Consider the following 23,892-nt stretch of genomic DNA (forward strand, 5'->3'; position numbering starts at 1 on the left):
GCTAATTAACTACCATGCCTATATTCACAGATTTAATTTGTTTTCAGTATTTGAAAATCAACTTTTCCTTCTAAATTTATTAGAAGCAATAGTATGTACCTCTTTCTATTTTCCTTAGAAAGCAAGCAATATTAGAATGACTAAGAATAAAAAAAACAAGGGTCAGCAGGTGGCATGGTGGTTAAGAGTGCTGGACTCCCACACAACCACCTGCGGTTGGCAGACCTGGTGGCTTCCTTTCTCACTTTCCTTCGCTCGCTCTTTCTTATCCACTCTGTCCATCTCTCATCAAATTCAAGTAAATAAATAAAGTTAAATAAAATAATTCTTTGAAAAAAAAATGAAAAACAACAATAGAAAGTGTACTTACTCCTTTCCTCTGGTGCAATTGGCACAGAAACCTAAAGTAAAGAGAGAGTGATGCATAAAACAATCTGGGGAGGAATTTGAAGACATCAGGAATGGATTTACCTGACTACATGATATATGATGCAACTGCAGAATCTGAAAATCAAAGTGATAGTTCTTGGTCTGGTAGCAGCTTATTTAAAACACAATGTGTTCCTTCCTCACCTAAGTGGAGGCACAGGAACCCAATACAAAAATTTCTTTATTCACTTGGAAGTGAGAAAGAAGATTCATCAAATGACTCATCTTTTGAACAAAACCCATTGACTTTAAAAGCTGTTATTGAACGATTCAAGAAAAGGAAACAAACAAAAAAAGGAAATACAGCCAACCAGAAGACCAAGGGCAAGACCAAAAGGAAGGAGAAACACCAAAGGTCACAAATAGATAAAAAATGAGTTATAGACAAAGGACTTAAGTTATGATCTATAGAATCAGAGAGTGGAAGAAAACCATTACTATGGAGGAAAACTTGAACCTTCGAGCAAACTGTTGCCAGATTTTTTTTTAACAGATGATAATCAATTTATTAGAATAGTTGACTTAGACATCTGCAATGGTGACTTGAACCTCAACTCGTGGTTCGATACTGATGGAAGTAATCTGTTTAACAATCTCAGAAGGACATCAATGAGTCGTTTGTGGATTCTCATCTGAAAGCGATCCCAAGTCTTAGAACCTTCACCACAAGGTGTTTTTCTTGTAGTGATTCTCAAAGTCTTGGTAGGCATCCGAACTGGTCCTTTCACGTTGAGATTCTTTTCCTTTGCACCTCTGATTAAGTCAGCACACACTTTCTCCCGGGACTTTACGTTGAGGCTGGTTAAAGTAATCCTAATTTGGTGAATGGCCACCTCTGGCTCTACAGGTGTTTTTCCAGTATCTTTAAAAGCCATGGCTGCAGCGCGGCTTCCCGACCGACTTGTTCCTCATCGAGAACGAACAGCGGTGAGTCAGGAGCAGAGCGGGCCTCCGAAGGTCCCCGCCACCTGCGTCCGCTTCTGCCTGCCAGAAGATTTTCAAACTGCACTGAAAAACTGAAGTATGAACACTACCTTAAGGATTCTTTGATCAAAATGAATGTTGGTGGATATTTAGAAAATGAAGATCTTGATAGTCATAGATACAAATAATTGGATGATGATGAATCCCTTTCTCCTACTGAAGACCCAGCAGAGGAGCATAAATCAATACATCTTCAGCCTGATGATGACTATGATGTCAAGGTGATAGAGGAGAATTGTTTTATAATAAATTCTGAATTCCCAATCCTCAAGAAGAGGAATGTACACTTAGATCAAGAGAATAATACTGGGACCAGCAGTTGATGTAATGGCTATGTCACTGGACTCCCATGTAGTTGACCACAGATCGAGTCCCGGACCCAGTGGCTTAAACTCACGTCGGGCGCGTGTACATGAGTGTCCAAGATCCCGAGGGGAGAATGGAGGAGAAGGGATTGCAGCGTGGCTATCCCCCCGGGGGGTGATTTCTCGCTTTCTATCTCTCTGTCTTCCTGGTGAGCACACACGCCCTATAGCAAAAAAGTCTCTCAAAAAAAAAAGAGAGAGAGAGAGAGAATAATACTAAAGAATCTGCATTGTCTAAAAAGAGATTGAAAGGTCAAAAACATTGGGCAGAGGATAGAATGGCCTGAAAAGAGGACAGGGACATAAATAGAAATAAAGGTTAAAAAAAAAAAAAAAAAAAAAAACAAGAAGAAAAGTGACTTTTCATAGAAATATGCCAGTCTGTGGATGAAGAAATTCTTAATTCCCAAACATTCTAAGACTAACTCTGAAAAAGTTTATGAAAGTCCTGGAGAATAAGAAGTAATTAGAAAAAAAAATAAAAATATAAACACCAGGGAGAAAAATATAAGAAATTACCACTCAATAAATAATAAAAAAGAAAACACCATAAATTAGATTTTCTCTGTATTTTAGCCTGATGATTCCTAACTGCAAATATGCGTACTCATCGGCAGTAGATTAGGTATTCATTTAGCTATGTAATGTAAGAATTTTTTTTCAATAATTATTTTATTAAAATTGATTTGTCTATTTATTCACTTGACCTGAGAGGGACAGAGTGATCGAGAGAGAGAGAGAGAGAGAGAGAAACTGAGAAAGCAAACTGCCAGGTCTGGGACTCAAACCAAGGTCAGCCATGTGGGAGTCCAACACCCTTAATCACCATGCCACCTGCTGGCCCCACAATGTAAGAATTTCTTACAAAATCACACACACACAGATCTTTCGATAATGGCACAGAAAAATGTAAAAAATTTCAATTTAGCTTTAAGTATTATAATCATTACACATTGTATACATTTCAAAACACCACACTGTATCCCATAAACACATACACTTATCATGTGTCAATTAAAATTTAAAAAAAGAATAATTTTTAAAAACATGATAACATTTTTACCATTTCTGTTCACCGAGGATACAGATATTTACTTCTCTTGAAAAATTTTATGACTGTCATGAATGTACTCTACAAAACTCATTAATGAACGCACACAGCAATGATTTAGGGAAAGCTTTAGGAGACTGTTAATTATCACTACTCTTTCCTAACTCCTTCCGGTGTACCAGGCACAATGGTAAGTGCTTATGTATCTCAAATCATATACTATCCACAAGAAATCTATTATCACACTCTTATTATCATCTTCATTTTACCCATAAGGAAACTGAGTGTAGAGTGCTTAATAACTTTCACATGATGATGATATTGATTATTCTCATGATAATACAGATACTGAATAGTGAAACCTAGTATCCAAAGGCGTATCTGTCCCCAAAATACATGTGCTTTATAATCATTCTGCATGTCTTTATCTTTATTGGTTGATAATAAACAAATAATAAGGGAGATAATTACACATAGGTGAACTAAAGACTACATAAATTTCAAGTTACTCAAGCTACAACTTCTTCAGATCCACTTTCTATTTTTTCTCTCCAATTTCAATACATTAAGGTATAATAGAACAAGAAGTCACACAAATATTTTATAGCGCTATGCCATATGTATCTACTTGTCTAAAGTCCCTTCTTATTTTAAATTCTTATGATTATTTAAGTAAATTACTTACAAAGTACTAAAGATTTATTGATTGAAATAAGATTTGGGGTCTGTATGCACACATATATATTAGAGGATATCTCCATACATTCTCTTTATCACTGTTCATATGTCTACCGTTATACAGTATATTGTCTTCATTTTATACGTAACATTTCTCCTCATAGACATATCCAGTAAAAGTGAAGCAGGTTTCTATTTCACTACTGGTCTGAATAAATAATTCATATTTCTTTAAATTATTTTGGCTTCTGAAATTTAGAAATGCTCTGCAATTTTTTTTTAAGGTTTCTGCTGTAGCGTATAAGCCCTTGCCAGAGAAAGTGACAGAAGAAAATTGAGAAATTATCTCCCACGGGGAGATGGCCTCAATGAAATCCCTTCTCCACCTTTCTCCTCTCAAGATCTATTGCCTATGGATTTTGGGCATGCACACACTAGCTAGGTACAGGACTTGAACCACACTTGGTCATGTGGGAGTCCAGCATATTCACCACCACACCACCTCCTGGCCCATAAATGATATTCTTAAATCAAGAGATTTCTTTAAAAAAATTAATTCTTCATAAATGATACATTTATTTCTAAAACAGTTCCAATACTTTTCTATAAAATTATTCATATGAAATTATATTTCTTTATACTTATTTTGACATTAAATTTTACCTTTTTTAGTATTTTTTGAGTCAGTACCTTCCACACCACCTCCTGGCCCATAAATGATATTCTTAAATCAAGAGATTTCTTTAAAAAAATTAATTCTTCATAAATGATACATTTATTTCTAAAACAGTTCCAATACTTTTCTATAAAATTATTCATATGAAATTATATTTCTTTATACTTATTTTGACATTAAATTTTACCTTTTTTAGTATTTTTTGAGTCAGTACCTTGTAATTGTAACAAAAAAATTAAATTTTCACAAATGATGCATTTATTTTTAAAACAGTTACATTACTTTTCTATAAAATTATTCATATTAAATTATATTTCTTTATGCTTATTTTAACATTACATTTTAACTTTTTTAGTATTATTTGAGTCAGTACCTTGTAATTGTATACCTTATGTTTTTATTTCATTCATTATCATTCAGGTTACTAACTATTTCAAGGTATTTTAATTTAAAAATGTATACAATAGAGTTTGAAAACTAGGAAAAATGCTAAAGTCCAAGATTGCAAAATATGAAAATGTTATCATAGAAGACTGAAGTACTTCAGAGGGAATTTACTATTTTAACACAATAAAATCATAAATGACATAATTTTTCAGAAAATTTCTAATACTTTATAGGAAAGAAGACTATGCCAAAGGTTGAGAGCATAGTATCTAAAATGTGAGGAAACTGCACTGTGGGATGAGCTAAAGCTGTGCCGGAAATGAAATGTACACCACAAAACACTTATATTAATGGTAAGCCAAACTACATCGGCTGAAGAAGGCCTGTATACTCACACACTTGAATTCTTGTAGCCAAACCACAACCTAATGTAGGAGCCTGTTTCCTTAAATAGCTGAGTCACAACAGCAATGCTTCAATTATACATGGCCCACTGTTTAAATTGTGTTGAAAGGATCAGCAGGTGGCCAAATGGTTACATTGCTAGACTCTCACATGACCGACCACGGTTCAATTCCCAGACCTGGAGACTTAAAACTCAATGCCGGCCAAGTGTGTGTGTGCGCATGCCCAAAATCCAGAGAGGAGAAGAGATTGTGGCATGGCCATCCCCCCTGGGGACTGATTTCTTGCTTTCTGTCTCTCTGTTTTGCTTTGTCTCTCTGGCAAGTGCACTCAAACTATAGTAGAAGTCGCTTTAAAAAATAAATAAACAAATAAATTGTGTTTGAATAGACAAACATTAAGCTGTAACCAATCCAACTGTTTCTCTACCCCGCTCCCATTTTCAGTACTCAACTTTCTTTGTCCTGCCCATAAATGTAATTGCACCACATGGTAGCAGGGTGTTCCTCAGAACAAGTTCTGGGTGCTCTCTGATTTGCAGATCATTCTTTGTTCAACTTAATTCTGATAAATTTGATTTGTCTGAAGTTTTTTTTTGTTTTAACATTAAAAATAAAGATCTCAAATCAATATTCTGAACTCCTACTTGAAGAAACTAGAAAAACAAAATAAAAATAAATTGAAATCAAGCAAAGGGAATAAAGATACAGGCAGGAATCAATAAAATTTAAATAAGGAAGCAATTGTGAATATCACTGAAACAATAAACTGGTTTTTTGATACAAAAAAATTATTAAATTCATACACTTTTGTAAGACCGAAGAAAAAGAACAAGAGTGAAGACATACATCACCAATACTAGAAAGGAAATAAGGATATAAATATAGATATTCAGTCGTTGAAAGGATACTGAAAACATATTATAATTTTACACTCATAAACTTGAGAACTTAAAAGAAATTAATGAATGGCCCCCAAACTGCAAGCTATCAAAACTCAACCCAATTGAAATAAACAATCTGAGAAAATTTAATAACTAAAGTAATTGAATATATAATAATAATAATGATTTTTTTTTTTTTTTTTTAGATTTTCTTTTTCTACCGTAGGACATATATACTCACAGGAAAGACAGAAACAGAGAGAGAAGGAAAGTGAGGGACCACTCTCCAGGAAGGATGGCCACACTGCAATCCCACCTCCTCTATTCTCCTCTTGGGATTTTGGGCACTCATGCACACATGCCCAGTGTGTTTTCCTTTTCTTTCTTTTTTTTTAGTTTTTTATTTTTTTGCCATAAATTGTGTGTGCTCGTCAGAGAGTGAGAGATAGAGACAGAGAGAGGAAAAGTAGGAAATCTTACAGAGAGGATGGCCATGCCAGCCACAATCCCTTGTCCTCCATTCTCCTCTCAGGATTCTGGGCCCACACACCAAGTATGATTCTCAACCCACTGGGTCTGGGGCTCAAACTGTGGCTGATCAAGTGGGAGTACAGCTTCCCAACCACCACACCCTCTGCTGGCCCTGCATGGCATGTTTTCAAAACTGCCAGGTCCAGACTCAAAAACAACCAGCAATGTGGGATCCAGCGCCTTAACCAACACATCAACTCTTGGCCCAATAATAATGAATTGTTGAAGAGTAAATCACTGTGCCCTCAAACTTCACTGGGAAATTTTCAAATTGTTGTGGGGTGGCTTCTGTGATAATTTCCAGGTACTTGGCATTTTGGACAGAGAATTGAATGAAACACACCAACAGTGAAAGAAAAAGGTAGTTTATTAAATAGACATGAAAGTATACTCCTGAGAAGTGGGAGCAGACCTACTGGACAGAGAAAAAGTGGCTCAAAAGGCCCGGGCAGTGATACTCTGCAGGTTTTATATGTTTTTGTTTTTGCTTTGAGAGATTTTCGCTATATGGCATGTGTGTTCATGTGATACAAAGAAAGAAAGAAAGAAAGAAAGAAAGAAAGAAAGAAAGAAAGAAAGAAAGAAAGAAAGAAAGAAAGAAAGAATGAAATTATACCCTTGAGGGGAAGGCCATCTGCAATTTGTTCTCATCCATTCTTCTCTCAGGATTTAAAGTACACACTCAGCATGTTTCAAGCTGCCAGGTCCAGGACTCAAACAGCAGTCGACCATGTGAGAGTCCAGTGCCTTAACCAGTATGCTACCAGCTGGCCCCAAGATTTATAATTTTGTAATCTAAGTTGTGTTGGTTGATCATTGGCTGGGCCCACTGATTGTTCCTATCTTATTGGCTCTATCAAATGTGACTGGGTCTACTGACTCAGTTTATTGGCTATATCAAATGTGGCTTAATCAGCTAGACATCTCTCACCAATGTCCTGCCTATGTTATGTTGGGCAAGGAATTTTCTGGCCTGATAGTTTTTTCTCCCTAGTCACATGGGCATACACTCCAGCCCCATTACCCACCTCCACTTGCTAGTTTTCTCCTGCCTCAAAATGTTGGTTTTATTATCATTCAAATATAGTGCAGCTGGCAGCTGGCATTGTAAAAGTAGTTTGTTACTCACCATTCCTGTGAGGAAGAGGCATACTCGGTCACTGAGGAAGCACCAAGAAACCTCAGTCAGAGGCTCAGAGGCCGAACATGTGGCAGAGGGACAAATCATAGGTAATCACCTTTACTGTGTTTTTTTAATAGGAAAGAATGGGCAAGGCAGAGAAAACACAAGGCAGAGAAAAATCACCACTCCCTCAAAAAAAAAAAAAAAAAAAAACAAGTGTTGCAGATATCCTTGCCTTTTTCCTTATCTTAAGGGGAAATACTCCTTTTTTCACTTTTAAGTATGATATTAGCTGTAGGTTTCCTGAAAGACATCCCTTATCAGGTTGAGAAAATTCTTCCCTATTACTATAATATTTGCTGAGTGTTTTTATCATGAATAATTGCTGCATTATGTCAGTGGGTTTTTTTGCATGCATTTATATGATTATATGATTTTTCTGCTTTAGCCTGCTGATATGGTTAATTACCTTGAGTCATTTTGAAGTGTTGAATCAGCTTTGCATACCTAAGATAAAAACCACTTGGTCATGGTCCATAATTGTTTTTATACACTGGTGGATTTCATTTACTAATATTTTGTTGAGGTTTTTGTGTTTAAGTCCCTGAGAGATATTGGTCTTTAGTGTCTCTTTTCTACTGTCTTTTTCTGGTTTTGGTACCAGGATAATATTTATCTCATAAAATGAGTTGGAATGCATTTCTTCCTCTTTCACTTTCAGGAAGAGAATTTGTAAAAAATGTGTTAATTCTCCTCTAAATGTTTAGTAAACTGTATTCATCTTTTCCTTTTTTCTTTTCATTTCTTATTTTTTAACATTTTAAAATTTCATTTTCTCTTTTACATTCGATCACATTATTTAGCTTACAAAGTGAACATTTCAACATGTGAACATTTCTCCCTAGTCCAGTTGATAAAACTATAAAAGTATCTTCAACAGATAATACCACGTTTCTTTGTCCCATTAATGCTTTGCCTCTCTATTTTTCTTCTAAATGTCCTTCCTCAGACTGTACTCTTTTATATGTGGTGATACTTTGAGATCTTGGAGCCTTGCTAATTTGAAAGATTTGCCCTTCCCCTAATTAATACTGATCACTTGCCAGGGAGCATGTCTTTCATATGCAAACCAACCAGTCTAGAGCCCATATATACAAAATAAGGGTAGTCCCTGAACTCTTCCCCCCCCCAAAGGTTTTTGCTATAGGGCACGTGCGCTCGCCAGACAGAGAGAGACACAGAGACAGAAAGCGAGAAATCACCCCCCAAGAGGGATGGCCACGCCGCAATCCCTTCTCCTCCATTCTACTCTCGGGATCTTGGGCACGCATGCACACGCGCCCGGCATGAGTTTAAGCCACCGGGTCCGGGACTCGAACCTCAGTCGACTACGTGGAAGTCCAGCGACATAGCCATTATGCTAACTGCTGGTCTCCAAGTCCCTGAACTCTTAAAACTGCTGAAATTATTCAAATCCTGGTGTTATGTCTATCTGGTGGTAAACTGCATGGGACTCCAGCACCTTAACCACTGCACCACCTGCTGGTCTCAATCTGCACCACTTTTAATCAACATGTTATTGGACATTCTAGACAGTACAGTAATATTTAAAAGAGGGAAAAAAAGGGCATACTGATTGGAAATGACATGCACAATAGAAATGAATGAACAGACATTTCACTCAAGAGGAAATACGGATGGCGAATAAGTGCATGTGAAGTTCTTAAACATTAGCCTTCAGGAAAATGTCACTTAAAATCACAATGCAATATTATTTCACACATATTAAAATGAATAAATTAGGGACCAGCAGTTAGCGTAATGGCTATGTCGCTGAACTCCCATGTAGCTGACCGCGGTTCGAGTCCCGGACCCGGTGGCTTAAATTCACACCGGGCATATGTGCATGTGTGCCCAAGATCCCAAGAGGAGAATGGAGGAGACAGGATTGCGGCATGGCCATCCCCCCTGGAGGGTGATTTCTCTCTTTCTGTCTCTCTGTCTCTCTCTGCCTTTCTGGCGAATGCATGTGCCCTATAGCAAAAACCTCTCCAAGAAAAAATAATAATAAATTAAAAATAGGGATACTATTAAATGCTGGTAGAGATATAGAGAAACTGGATCACTCATATATTACATGCAGGAATGTTGAATTTTGCAGCCACTCCAGAAAACAGTTTGGCAGTTATGTTTAAAAACAAATTAAGAGGCCAGTAAGTGGCATAGTGGTTAAGGCACCGGACTCTCACAGAGTCGACTGCACTTTGAGTCCCAGACCTGGTGGCTTGAAACTCATGCCAAGTGCGTGTGTGTGTGTGCCAAGAGGAGAATGGTGGAGAAGGGATTGCGATGTGACCATTCCCACTCTAGGGGGTGATTTCTCCCTTTGTCTCTCTGTCACTCTCTGGTGAGCACACATGCCCTATAGCAAAAATCTCTCTCAAAACGGAACACACACACACACACAATGCAAGTTCTATGCAACCCAGACCTGCATTCTTGGGCATTAACTTAAAGGAGTAAAAATTTACATTCCCATGGAACAGGTAAGTGTATCCTTAAGATACATACATAATGATGAGAAGCTGAAATTTTGTGAAAACCCAGCCGTATTTGACTGTCAAATTAGAAACTAGTAATTTATTATTTTTAATGATATTTCTAAGTTAATTTATCTTTATTAATTCAATTTTGAAAGTATAGGCTACCATTACTTTGTGTGACTTTTCAAGATACCATATTGTCTCATATGTATCTTACACATGAATATCATTTGTAGCATAATTTGCTTTTATTATAAATGAGAGAGTACTAAACATTTCATTTATTCTTTCATTCTATAAATATTAGCATTGGGCCAGCAGGTGGAGTGGTGGTTAAGGTACTGGATCCTATATGGCCTACTCTATGATTTGATTCCCAGATATGGAGGCTAGAGAAACACACTGGGCACATGTGCATCTGTGCCCAAATTCCTGAGAGGAGAATGGTGGAAATCAGATTGCTGCATAGCCATTCTCCTTGAGGAGTGATTCCTCACTTTCCCTCTCTCTTTGCCTCTATCTCCAGTGAACATGCTCACTCTATGACAAAAATAAACAAATCAATAAAATAAAAATAATTAAGATTGTGTCTTCTATGTGCCTGGTATAGTTCAAATGTTGGGGATATATCAATGAGCAGAAGGCATAAAAATCATGTCATAAATAGGTACATTATATTTACACTTAATGGAAGAAGAATGAACTCATATACAGTGAAAATCTTAGAGACACTGTTTTCTTAAAGTTTATATATTGTGGGGACCAGCAGTTAGCATAATGGCTATGTCGCTGGACTCCCACGTAGTCAACCACGGTTCGCGTCCCGGACCCGGTGGCTTAAAACTCACGCCAGGCATGTGTTCGTGCGTGCCCAAGATCCCGAGAGGAGAATGGAGGAGAAGGGATTGCGGCATGACCATCCCCCCTGGGGGGTGATTTCTCGCTTTCTGTCTCTCTGTCTCTCTCTGTCTGTCTGGTGAGTGCATGCGCCCTATAGCAAAAACCTCTTCAAAAAAAAAAAGTTTATATATTGTGAAGTTACTAGATAACAGGATTTTTTGGGGAAAGGATGGGCTGTTTTATTTAGAAAAAATAGGGTCTTGATAATGCAGTTGGGATAAAAAGTAAATTTTGAGGGCATGGCTGAGTAGGAGATACAGAAACAAAACAGATAATCTCCAAATTGAGGGAGAACCATTAGGAATGGATCCAGACATGGAGCAATTTATTAGAGAATAAATATATGACAGGGTTTTATTTACTTATTTGTAGAGAGAGATTTCTCCTATAGGGCACGTGAGTTCACTGGAGAGAGAGACAGAAAGTGAGAAATCACCTTCCACAGTGGATGGCTATGCCGCAATCCCTTCTTCATTCTCTTCTCGGGATTTTGGGCACACACGCACACATACTTGACTTGAGTTTGAAGCTGTTGGGTCCAAGACTTAAATGGCAGTCAGCAATGTGATGTAACCATTTACTACATCTGCTGGTCCCAAGTACAAAGGAGTTTTAAAAGCTGAGATGATGGGACCAGCAGATGGTGTAATGGTTATGTCACTGGACTCCCATGTAATCGACCATGGCTCAAGTGTGAGTGCCCAAAATATCCAGAGGAGAATGGTAGAGAAGGGATTGTGGCATGGCCATCTCCCCTGAGGGGTGATTTATCTCTATGTCTTTCTGGCGATGGGCTTTATAGCTGGGAGGGTTAGAATGAGTTTGACACTGCTTGTAGTAGTGTAGAAGACCAATCCCCAACCTCAGTCTCCTCATGTTGATTCTACACATGCAAATGCCTTGGAGAAGTGTTTTTATATATGTTTGTATGTTTGGTGGAAGTGGAGATTGGAAATCAAGGCAAATGAATAAATCTTAAAATGGCGAAGAAAAGGAACAGAACACCTCATGACTTCAAGAAGATTCATCAAACAAACATAGTATATAGGATTGGTATTGACCATACAAGGAATTAAATTCGCCAAAGCAGTGAAGTCATAGACTGATATTATACTTATATAATGTCTAGAAAGGGGTTCAAGACAATTATTTTAAAATTGTGATGGTTAGAGAGATGCCTGTTGATACTTTGGTTATGTTTATTCTAGACTATTATGGCAGAGTACAGATTATATCCTATAACATTTTAATAAAAAAAGCTCTTTTGATATTTCAAAATTACACAAATTTACATAAAGAAAACTTCACTTTTTAGAAAACAATTATTTCATTTAACTTTATTTATTTATACTTATTTGACCAGAGAGGGACAGAGTGAGAGAGAGAGAGAGAAAGCAAGAAGCTAAGCCACTATGTCCAGAACTCACATTGTGGTCGGCTGTGTGGACCTCCAGTGCCCTTAACCACCACGCCACCTACTGGCCCCCCAAATTCACTTTTTTGAGGTACACTCTGATTAATTTTAACACATACATAGATTATTCTAACTATCACCATTAACAGGATATAGAACAATTGAAGCACTGAAAGAATCCTCTCGTTCTACTTCCTTTTATTCAGACTTGCTCTAATAACCTGGTAACCAATGAAACGGTTTCGATATCTGAAAGTTTTCTTTTCCATAATGTTGAGTGAATGAAATCATACATTATGTAACCTTTTGAGAATATCTTCTTTATAATGAATTTTAGATTCATCCAAATTGTTTTGTATATCAATCATTTGTTCTTTTTTATTGCTGAGTAGTATTCCATGGGACAGATGTACTATAGTTTGTTTAGTCATTCACCCACTTAAAAACATTTGGGCTATCTTCATTTATGGAAAGTTAAACAAATGCTGCTATGAATAAGTTTTGTTTTTCTAGGAAAAATACATATACATGGAATTGCTAGTTCATATAGAAACTTAGTAAAACAAAACACCAAATGGTTTTGCGGAGGAACTATACAATTTTGCATTTCCAACAGCAATGTGGGAAAAATAAAATTGCTCTTCATCTTCTTTGCCACTTAGTATTAACATATTTTTTTCACTTTATTTTTTGTTTTGTTTATGGTAGACAGTGTGTGTGTGCGTGTGTGTGTGTGTATGTATGTGTACAAGAGCAAGAGAGAAGGAGAGAAAGAAAAGCAATCCCCACAGTATCCTGTCATATTGCAATCTCCCTTCTTCAGCCCTTCAGTTCATCAGGATCCCAGGAGTGCACATAGGCACCCAGCATGTTTCAGGTGGAACAGTTTGGGAATCTCAACATATGGTCAGCCATGTGGCTTCCAGCACTGCAATCCATTATGACACTGACTGCACCACCTAGGCTGGGTCAGACATATTGTTTTTTTTTTTTTTATTATTTTGACTACTTTAATATATATAGTTAAGCTACGTGAATAATAGTAACCATTACATAGTGGGAAAGTAGTATCTAAGGAGGAAATTCAAATTTCTATCTGCCAATTGCAGTGAGGAGCACCAAAAATCTTTATCTGTGTCTGGAGGTAAGATAGGGTTATCACAAAATAATGTTTCTTCACCTACAGCAATATTGGTCAAACAGAAAACGAATAAAAAGTTGTGAATTTTTTTCCCAATTTGTGCTATTATTAATATTTATACCTGTGTTCCAGAAATCAGTTAAAATAAAGTGCTATCTTAGCTGGTATGTGTGTGCACATGAGTGTTTGGATCTGTGTGCATTCATGTGTGTATTTAACCTGAGCTAGTATCCATAGCTTTTATGAAAGATCATGTAAGTGCTTAAAAGAGACATTTTCCCCTTAGAGGACACATAGGCTCACCAGAAAGAGGGAGAGAAATTACCCCCCAACAGGGCACAGTCATGGGATAATACCTTTTCTTCTATTTCTCAATTATATTGCGATTGTAGACACACATGCACACACATGCATGCACACATGGTTTTCAAGCTGCTGGGGCTGAGACTTGAACCATGCAGTCAGCCATGTGAGATCTGGCTGCCTTAAATACCAAGTAATGGAGCCAACCCACGACTATTTTACAAATGAGCAAATGTTGTTTATTCTTCACATATTCCCTCACATAACCCAAATTAAATCTTGGGTAAAAAGGGTATTTTTTTTAATGAGGATCTTATGTAAGTTTTCTAAAAGGAATTGCCAAAGATATTTAAGTTTATAAGATTTCTGAAAAGTAGCTTAGGTAATCAGAGCCTAGTGGTTAGGCATCTGGAACTAACTGGTTTTCAAAAGTCAGCAATTGATGGGACCAGCAGTTAGTGTAATGCCTATGTCACTGGACTCCCATGTAGTCAACTATGGTTCGAGTCCCGGACCCGGTGGCTTAAACTCATGCCGGGCACATGTGCTTGCGTGCGAGCCCAAGATCCCAAGAGGAGAATGGATGGAGGAGAAGGGATTGTTGGCATGGCCAGCCCCCCGGGGGGGGGGTGAGTTCTCGCTTTCTGTCTCTCTGTTTCTCTCTGTCTCACTGGCGAGCGCACGTGCCCTATAGCAAAAAACAAAAAAAAAACTCTCAAAAGTCAGCAATTGAAAATCCATAATGTTTAATAGTGAAAACGCTTCATTTTGAAGTTGTTTTTTATCTTGCACATCAAGAGTTATTTAGCAACAAGAATAAAAACAAAACAAAACAAAAAAACTTGCTATTTATAAACCTGAAATGCCCAGAACTGTTGACTTTATCATAGAGAAAAAAACACAATCTGTACAAAGCAACACTAAAATGTTTCCTTGAGTCTTAAACATTTCAGTATAAAGTGAATCAGAAACCTGAGGATGTTACCTAAATGATTCAAGTAAAAATAGTATAATCTTACTAGTGAATATGATACCCAGTGACTTCAATCTTGTCAAGTTTTTTCATTTTCGATCATAGTCATTTAGACACCGTAGTTTTGACAGATAAAATAGAATTTAGCCAATTTAATGTGCTAAGCCCTAGGGGATCCTTCAGTTTCTTGTGGAATTGGAGGAGAACTTTGGGTCTAAAAATTTATGTCAAAAATGGAAAATAATCTGCTGCTGATAATGTGTATGGTAACTACTTTGACTGGACTAATATACTGTGTATGCATGCTGAGAAAACTCATTTTATATTTTATAATGATATAAAGTGATTAAATGCAAAAAATAATAATAATAAAATTCGTGTCATTGCTTTTTGTTGTTTTGTTATAATTTCCTATTTACGCATAATTGGTGTGTATCTTTGTGGAATATAATATTTTTAAAAAACAATAGTACAGTGTATAATAATCAAATCAAGACTATAAGCACATTCACCATCTTCAACATTTAACATTAAATTATGTTGTACAGATTGTATGTCATGGTTAAATTAAATAAACAGGAGGCCAATGGCGTGAGACTCTCTCAGTACTTTGAGTTCTTACATAATGAACTGCAACATGACTTAGTACGTAAGTGAATCTACATCTATTGTAGTTTAGGAATACATTATTTGTACCAGACAGATAGGCCTCAGCCAATCACAAGCAGCCAAGTTTCAGCCTATCACTGGCCAGACCATGTCTAAATAAGTAAATATCTAGCTATAAACAATCAAGTTATTAGGATTTCTGTACCTCTGTTTTCTGTCTATAAATACTGCCCATATTGCAGAGTTGATCTCATTAAACCTCTTCTGGTCCTGAGTGCTCCCCAATTCATGAATCATGCTTTGTTCAAAAATAAACTCTGCTAAGTTTATTTTGTCAAAAAAAATGTTTTTAAACATTATCTTGGTATCTCAGGCTTATGTCTAATGGAATTTTTCCCAAGCATTGAAAATGTGGTTGAAATATTTTCAGCTATTTTGGGATTGAATAGCCATTTATTTATTAGCTCTTACCTAAATGCAGATTAAATTTTAATCTGTTACTAAATTAGTTCTGATGTTATCACCAACAAATATTTTCTGAAATTCTATTAGGTTGTCAGAAAAGTCATCAAGTATTTTTCTGTTTCTCTGCGTAAAAATGCATCATGACTTTCCTAATGACCCAATATTATATGAAAAATCTCTTCTAGGCCACTAAAAGGATACAAATAAGAATGAGGAAGGGTTCTTCCTTCTTAGATCTACACTTTATTTGAAGAAGTACATAATGTGCATTAAACAAAGACAGTAAAATTGTACGAATAATGCTCAATGAGCTATACACATAAGAAACACCTATATATACTCAGAGAAAGAAAAACGTTTTAAAGAATCGATAGGATTTGAACTTAGCCTTAACTAAACAATAGGTATCTTTAGGTAGAAAAGACTTCAATGAGTAGATGACTATAACCTCTGAAAAATCATGTATCAAGACATAATTAAATAAATTCAGTTATGTCAGAAAAACAAGTAATTCCATCCACAGTATAGTACAGAGGAAGGGCATGCTGATTTGAACATGCTATAATTTTTCTGAAAACTGTTAATAAGCTATTTCAAATTTGCAAATGTGTTTATAAATGATATTGAATTATATATTTATATTTATTTTCTTGAACAGCTCTTGTACAGATTCATATAAAGTTATTCAACTCTTATGAAATAATATTGCTTTCCTGCCACATGTTGGTAGTATCGCAATGATGGTTTCTGGCCCAATTATTCAGATGACTTTTTTGGTTGATTTATGACTATACTGCAGCAGTTTTTAATTTTTTAAGTCACCCTGCATATTGGGATTATATGTTCTTTGAGAATAATTTTTACTTGCAAAACCATACAGTACTGTCAGATTTATTTAGTTAGGTGTAGAGTTTTGTTTAATAGTTTAATGTCTTAAATTTTTGGAGGTCAATTCTGGTTTTCTGTTCTGTGGAGTCAACTGTGTTAATATATATATTTTTTAGAAGATTAGTCCCCTCATTCTTTAATAGTATTATGGTATCTACTAACATTTAGTTGTTTCTCTTTTCATAACTAGTCATATTCATTTTGGGATCAGTTGATTCTAATTGATTATTCTATTGCATTAATTTTGGCACATATTTTTTATTATTTCATTCAGTTTTATTTATTTGGTATTATGTTACTGTTTTCTCCCTAACTTCTTCAGGTGGATGTTTAAATAATTTATTTCATACATTTCATATACAAGCTATAACTATAGATTGCAACTTTCCATTAAACGTAGATTTAGCAGTATCCCCCAAGCTTTGATTTTTTGTATTTTAATTAATATTTTCTAAGTTTTGTGATTGCTTTGATTCTTAAGCTGTTAAGTGTACTACTTAACATTTGAGATGATTCATTTAATATTTTTGTTGATTTCTGCTTTACTTCCATTGCGATTAGAGAACATTAACATCATCTCAATATTATAATATTTGTCAAAGCCTCTTCTATGGTCCTGAATATAGTCAAACTTGATAAATATATTTGGATATTTGAGAATAACGTGCAATCTGAAGTTTGAGGTTCAGTTACAAATTAAATTCATTGTTAATCAAGCTGCATAAATCATATGTATACACTTCATGATATATTTTCTGATTGTTCTTTCATTTAATGACAAATTTGAGAGTTTGTTTTGTTTGCGTTTTTTAGATTTTTGCCATAGGACATGTGTGCTCACTACAGGGACACAGAGAGAGGGAAAGTGAGAAATCACTCCCTGGAGGGTAATATCATGCCACAATCCCTTCTCCATTCTCTTCTCAGGATTATGGGCATGTATGTATGCACACGCACCCAGTGTGCTTTTCAAGTCTCAGGGTCCAGAACTCAAAATGTGGACTCAGCCATGTGGGATTCAGCACGTTAACCACCACAGCACCTGGTGGCCTTCAAATTTGAGTTTTAAAAAATTCCACCATATTTATGAATTTATCTCTATTTCTCTTTAATTTCTATTTTTTTATCCGGTTTGATTCTGCAAATTAATAATTATATGCATTCTTAATTTACTTGATCTTTGATTATTGTAAAATAGCTCTTATTGTCTTTAGCAATCTTTTATCTTATGACCTAATTTAGCAGAGCCAGCAGCTGGCATGGTGGTTAGGGTGCTGGACTTCCACATGGCCAACCGTGGATCAGTTCAGGACCTGATGCCTTGAAAATCATGCCTAGTCTGTGTGCATGCATACTCAAAATCACAAGAGAAGAATGGAGGAGAAGGGATTGAGGCATGACCATTCCCTCGGGGATGATTTCTCACTTTCTCACTCTGTTTCTCCTGCTAGTAAGACCTAGTTTAGCTGTTATTATCAATTAACAGCTTTTTTTTTTTTTTTTTTTTTTGTCCACTTACTATAGCTTTTTCAACCTTTCTGCATTCCTATATTTTTTTATTTCCTGCTAGCAGCATTTAGTTGGCTTTTTTCCAGTGTGTATCACTTAGTTATTATCAACATAAATCTTGTAATATACAACAAGAAAATCTCAGTCACATACAACAAGTATTTATTTACACATTTGCAGATTGGTTGTGATTTAGTTAAATTCAGCTAAGTAGACAACTAGGTTACTCTGATAATATCTACAGATGATATCAGAGTGCTCACTGAGAGTGACTAATCTAGTCTGAAATTGATAGGATGGCTTGAATCTGCATTCTGTTCATCTTCCTGGGACTGTTGGTCTGACCCAAGCCCATTCTTTTTATGGCAATGACAGAGGTAGAAAAACATACGTTAATTGTACATACATTTTTTTCAGGGCCTAGTTTCTGAAATTTACATGATCATACCTGCCTGAAAAATAGGGATCTAAAATGATTAAGTCTTTTGTGAGAAAAACTATTAGTCAAGTAGGCATGGATACAAAGAGGAACAAATAATTGGAGAAATTAATGCAATTTATGATATTCAGTAACAGTGGCCACAACAGTTTAGCATATTTTCATGAGAAAATATGCTACACTGTTTTTCCTATATATCCACAAAATTCAGTGGTGGAACAAGGATAACAGAACTTACTGCAGCATTGTCATTTAAAAAGGTGAAGAACTGAAGTTATATAGCTTTTCCATAGCAATATATAATCCTGGTGGACAAATTTTGTCAGATTTCTTTCTTATGGAAATAGAGGATATCTTTTGATTTGACCCTGCTTCAGCTTCTATGACTGACTTCTGCTCCCTAGTTCTTTTTTTTTTTTTTGAGAGGTTTTTGCTAGAGGGTGCATGTGTTCACCAGAAAGACAGAGAGACAGAAAGCGAGAAATCACCCCCCAGAGTGGATGGTCACACTGCAATCCCTTCTCCTCCATTCTCCTCTCAGTATCCTGGGCATGCATACACATGCGTCTGGAGTGAATTTAAGCCACCGGGTCCGGGACTAGAACCACGGTTGACTACCTGGGAGTCCCGCAACATAGCCATTACGCCAACTGCTGGTCCTCTCTAGTTTATTTTTCTCCATGACTCCTGGCTCTATCGTCTAGGAAGTCCTTTCGTTTCCATCCAGATCAGTTCAAAAGAGGAACTTAGAATATGTGCTTCTCTTGGAACCTGAACAATTTTTTGAACCTGTTGTATGCCATTTGATGACTCAGAAGTAATTTTATATATTTATATTTAGTCCAAGATGGTAGCATTTTTGCCCATAAGCATTCTAAAAATATTTGTAGATTTTCTATGTATTTGATTCCAGGCTACTGTGTGTGCCAGGTGTCTCCCTCTTGATTGTTTAAAGATATGCCTCTCTACATTTTTTATTACTGTTTCATTAGGTCTTTCATATTTCTGTTTGTCCATGCATAAATCTTCTCAGGAAAATAATTTTGCAGTTTAAGGAGTCTACCATATAACAGCTATTTTTTTAATTAAAAGATTTTTTTAAATTTTTAAATGCTTTTAATTTTTAAGTTGTCAGAGAACATGTGTGCTCCCAGGGAGGCAGAAGGAGAGAAAGTGAGAAAGCACCCTCCATGGGGCATCATCATGCCACAATCCCTTCTCCTCCATGTCTGCCTACTTTTGGGAGTTTGGGAGCACACACACACACGCATGCCTGACTTGTTTCTCAAGCTGAAAGGTCAGGGTTTGAACTGCAATCAGCCATGTGGGATCCAGCTGCCTTAACTATCACACCACGAGCTGGCCTGACAACATTTTTTTTCCAGATGTTTTAACAAAGTGTGGTTTAGCGGCAAACCTGTTTAGTTTATACCTTGGACTATATATACTCTCTTGGAATTAGTGTACATCCCAAGACCATGGCTTAATTTTAAAATATTTTATAAAATCGTGGTTCAGCCATGGTGACATGGGGAGTAGGAATCTGATATGTGAGGCTTCGGCTACATGGGAGGCCTGTTTTTGGTTCCCAGGCTGGTCTGGATAGACTAGGTATAGTGACATATACATGTGCTCCTGGCTGGCTGGGAGGCCAGGGCAGGTGGGGATCATGATATGACAGGACTCAGTTAAGGAGGCAAGTGTCTCTCTCTCACTGTCTCTCTCCCCTCTCTCTTATTAAGAAAAAAAGTGCAATTAAAAATTGGTTTATTCCCAATCTTTATAAGTTGGCTTTCAAACTGAGCCTCTCTCTGCCTCCTGTACTATATTATATACAATTAAACAAGTCAGTTTATATATTCTGCATGTTCCCTGGAAACCTCTTTAAGTTCACAACTTCCTAGGTACATGTCCAATTTTCTAAATAATCACAGGGAACAAGTTTCTTGAATGTTTCACAGTTATACACAGATCATTTTTTGACCTGACTATATAGTATTGTCATGTTTATTTTACCAGTGTTCCACAAAAGTGTTCTCACACTCCAAAACCTAAAGTGATATATATGTGTGTGTGTATATATATATATATATATATATATATATTGCCATGAAGGTCAAAAGAAATAGCATTTATTTGCAAAACAAACTAACAAAAATTTACACTGAACCACAACAGACCTGTACAGTGTCCTCTAAGCAAATGCCATAGCAGTTTTTTTATAGGAGACTTTCAGTGAAGCTATTTTCAGAGGCCAAGCATTCACTGGGCAGAAATCCTAAATTGCAAACTTGGTCTGATTGGTTAATTAAGTAGGGTACTCCCAGTTGAGAAACGTTGAGGATCAGCAGATACTGACTTCAGCGGGCCAAGTCTACTGGAACATTCTGTGCTTTGATCTTTAGCAGTGTGAGTGCAATCCTTTTGCAGTCTTCAGACTCCACTTAGAAAGCCTTGGCTTTAGTTTCTTCATTTTCTTTCACAAAAATCAATCAGGACAGGGCTAGAATTTATATCCGCTTTCTAGAGAGAGACCTCAAGACTGAAATGAGAAGAAAACACATTTGGTGGAAAGAGAACAATTTGTGGTTGCTACTATGAGGGATACAACAAAATGTCTTTAGACTGCTCTTGGCATACTAATTGACTGTCCCATGTTGCTAACACCATTTGCAAAGGCTCCATGCTTGCTGGCATATGTCTGTACTGCTCTGCACTGCGATCTGTTGTCTTTGTTGAATGCTGCCAAAACTCCCCTCGCTAAATTGAGAAGGAAGTCCAAGTACTCCCCAAGATCCAACAATTGCTTGCCTTAATAGGGCAAGCGGGGCAACCGTGGTCAATAACCAAGCCTGCTATCATTCATCCAGACTGTAACTACTGGTCAGAATTAAGTTGACTATATTTCAAAAGCTTTGCCCAAGACCAGATGGCTTGTTTCTGAGAGTAAGAAGAGGGTAACCTCTGCCAGGGAGCTGTCGGAAAGACTCTGGGCCAGTTCAAGGCTTAGCATGGTGAAAAAGAGAGACTCGCTCAGTAGACTTTCCAGCCTGACAAGAGGGACACGCATTTCATTGGGGAGATGATGGCATCTTGGTAGTAATGGTGTGACTGAGATTGGAGATCTCTATGTTGCTTCCTTCCCTCACTTCTTTCCCTTTTAGTTCTCCAGTTCTAATGACCTGACTCTAATAAAATCAATTGGGACTTCTAGAGAAGGAGGTGGCTTCCTACAAATGGGATCAGTGGGAATCACAAATAGAGGCAACCACTTACAACACGGATCATTCAAGATCACCAGGAGCTTGCCAGACTAACATTCAAAGAGAGAGAAAGGAATTTAACCACCCGAAATTAAAATTCATTCTTGGCCAGTCCTGTAGCCTAATGGCTAAGGAAGTTGGATACTACATGGCCAGTACTTCAGGTTTGAATACAGACCCCAGTGGCTTAAAAAACATGCCAGGCATGTATGTGTGCATGCCCAAAATTCCGACAGAACGGAGGGATGGAGAAGAGATTGTGGCAAGACTATGCCCCATTGGCAGGATGTTTTCTTCCTCCCTGTCTCTCTATGGGGAACACATTCAAGGTCCTGACAACTAAAGGTAAATAAATAACATAAAATAAAGGCTCTTCTAATGATTTTATTTCAAGGAAAAATAAAAATAGAGGAATGACTGATTATCCTGCAAAAAAGGGTAAAGCAATTGCCTAGAGACACCATGTGCCTCTCCCTTCCTCCTCTTTTTTCTCTTATCAACCAGAGACAGAAAGCAAGAATATCTGGTGATTCCCCTAAATTTAAATACTCTGCTCTGTAATCATAAAAAAAGTAACTAAACATAAAAAAATAAAAATGGTATGCTGTACTGTTATAGTTTTGCTTAAATTTTCCATAATCAAGGGAACTCATTGCTATAAAATATTCTATATGGGGAATAGACACTCTGAAAAAATATATAATAAATTAAAATTAAAGTAAATCTTTGGCACTTAAATGTTGGATTGATAAAATAGACCTCCATGAACCCTCAGTTAAAATAGTTAATATGGGAGCCAGCAAGTGGCATGGTGGTTAAGGGTGCTGGACTCCCATATGGCCGACTATGGTTTGAATCCCAGTCCTGGCTTGCTCTCTCTCACTCTTGCTCTCACTCTCACTCTGTCTCTCTCTCCGGTCAAATTTAAATAAATAAAGTTAAATAAAATAATTCTTTGAAAAAAAAGTTAACATGGCCTAATGTAGATTAAAACAATGCCTCACATATTTAACCTTATTATACTAAACCTAATTAATAAAAGGTTGATTGTCACCACTTTTCTATTTGTTGGCCCAATTTTACCTATTATTAAATCTAGAAAAAACTATGCATGTTTCCTGGTGTATTACTACAACTTTAATACATATTCCCATCCAACAAGTCCCCACACTTAATACCCAATGTAATTTAAATGACTGATTCTATTCAATAACTTGTAAATCTTCTACTCTTATTGATTGGCTAACATGCTACTTTCAGTTCCTGTAGCCTTTCATCTAGAGTTTGACTTTACCCCCAAAGGAATACAACATATGTTTTCCAGATTACACATAGAATACCTTATCAGCTTTGTCATCACACACAATCTTTGTGCACATGATCTTTACAACATCTACCTTTCTCCAGGAATATAGGTATGACATTATAGTTGACCACTGAACAATCTAAGGGTTAGAGACACTAACCCTATGTGGAGTCGAAAATGCACATGTAACTTTTGACTCCCCCTAAACTTAATATGAATAGCCTAATGCTAATTGGAAACGTTCCTGAAAGAATAAATAGTTGATTGACACATAGTTTGGGTTTAATATGTATTATATTTAGTGTTCTTAGAATAAAGTAAGCTACAGAAAAAAATTGTTATTAAGAGAAAAATGCAGTATTTATTTTTAAAAGTTGGTATATAGGGGGCCAGTAAGTGGTGTGGTGGCTAAGGCTCTGGACTCCCACAAGTCCAATTTGATTACCAGTTCTGGAGGCTTGCTTTCTCACTTATCCTCTTTCTCCTTTTTTTTTTTTGGAGAGGTTTTTTCGCTATAGGGCACGTGCGCTTGCCAAAAGGACAGAGAGAGACAGAAAGACAGAAAGCAAGAAATCACCCCCCAGGGGGGATGGTCACACCACAATCCCTTCTCCTCCATTCTCCTCT

The 23,892-nt window shown here is 36.6% G+C and overlaps 1 pseudogene; it reads right to left on the minus strand.

The window, feature by feature from the left end:
- Window positions 1-951: 951 nt before the first annotated feature.
- LOC106734109 (40S ribosomal protein S20 pseudogene) lies at window positions 952-1,333 on the minus strand (annotated as a pseudogene).
- Window positions 1,334-23,892: the final 22,559 nt, after the last annotated feature.

This window comes from Tupaia chinensis, unplaced genomic scaffold (assembly GCF_000334495.1).
Source record: "Tupaia chinensis unplaced genomic scaffold, TupChi_1.0 Scaffold148646_1, whole genome shotgun sequence".
Lineage (NCBI taxonomy): Eukaryota > Metazoa > Chordata > Mammalia > Scandentia > Tupaiidae > Tupaia > Tupaia belangeri.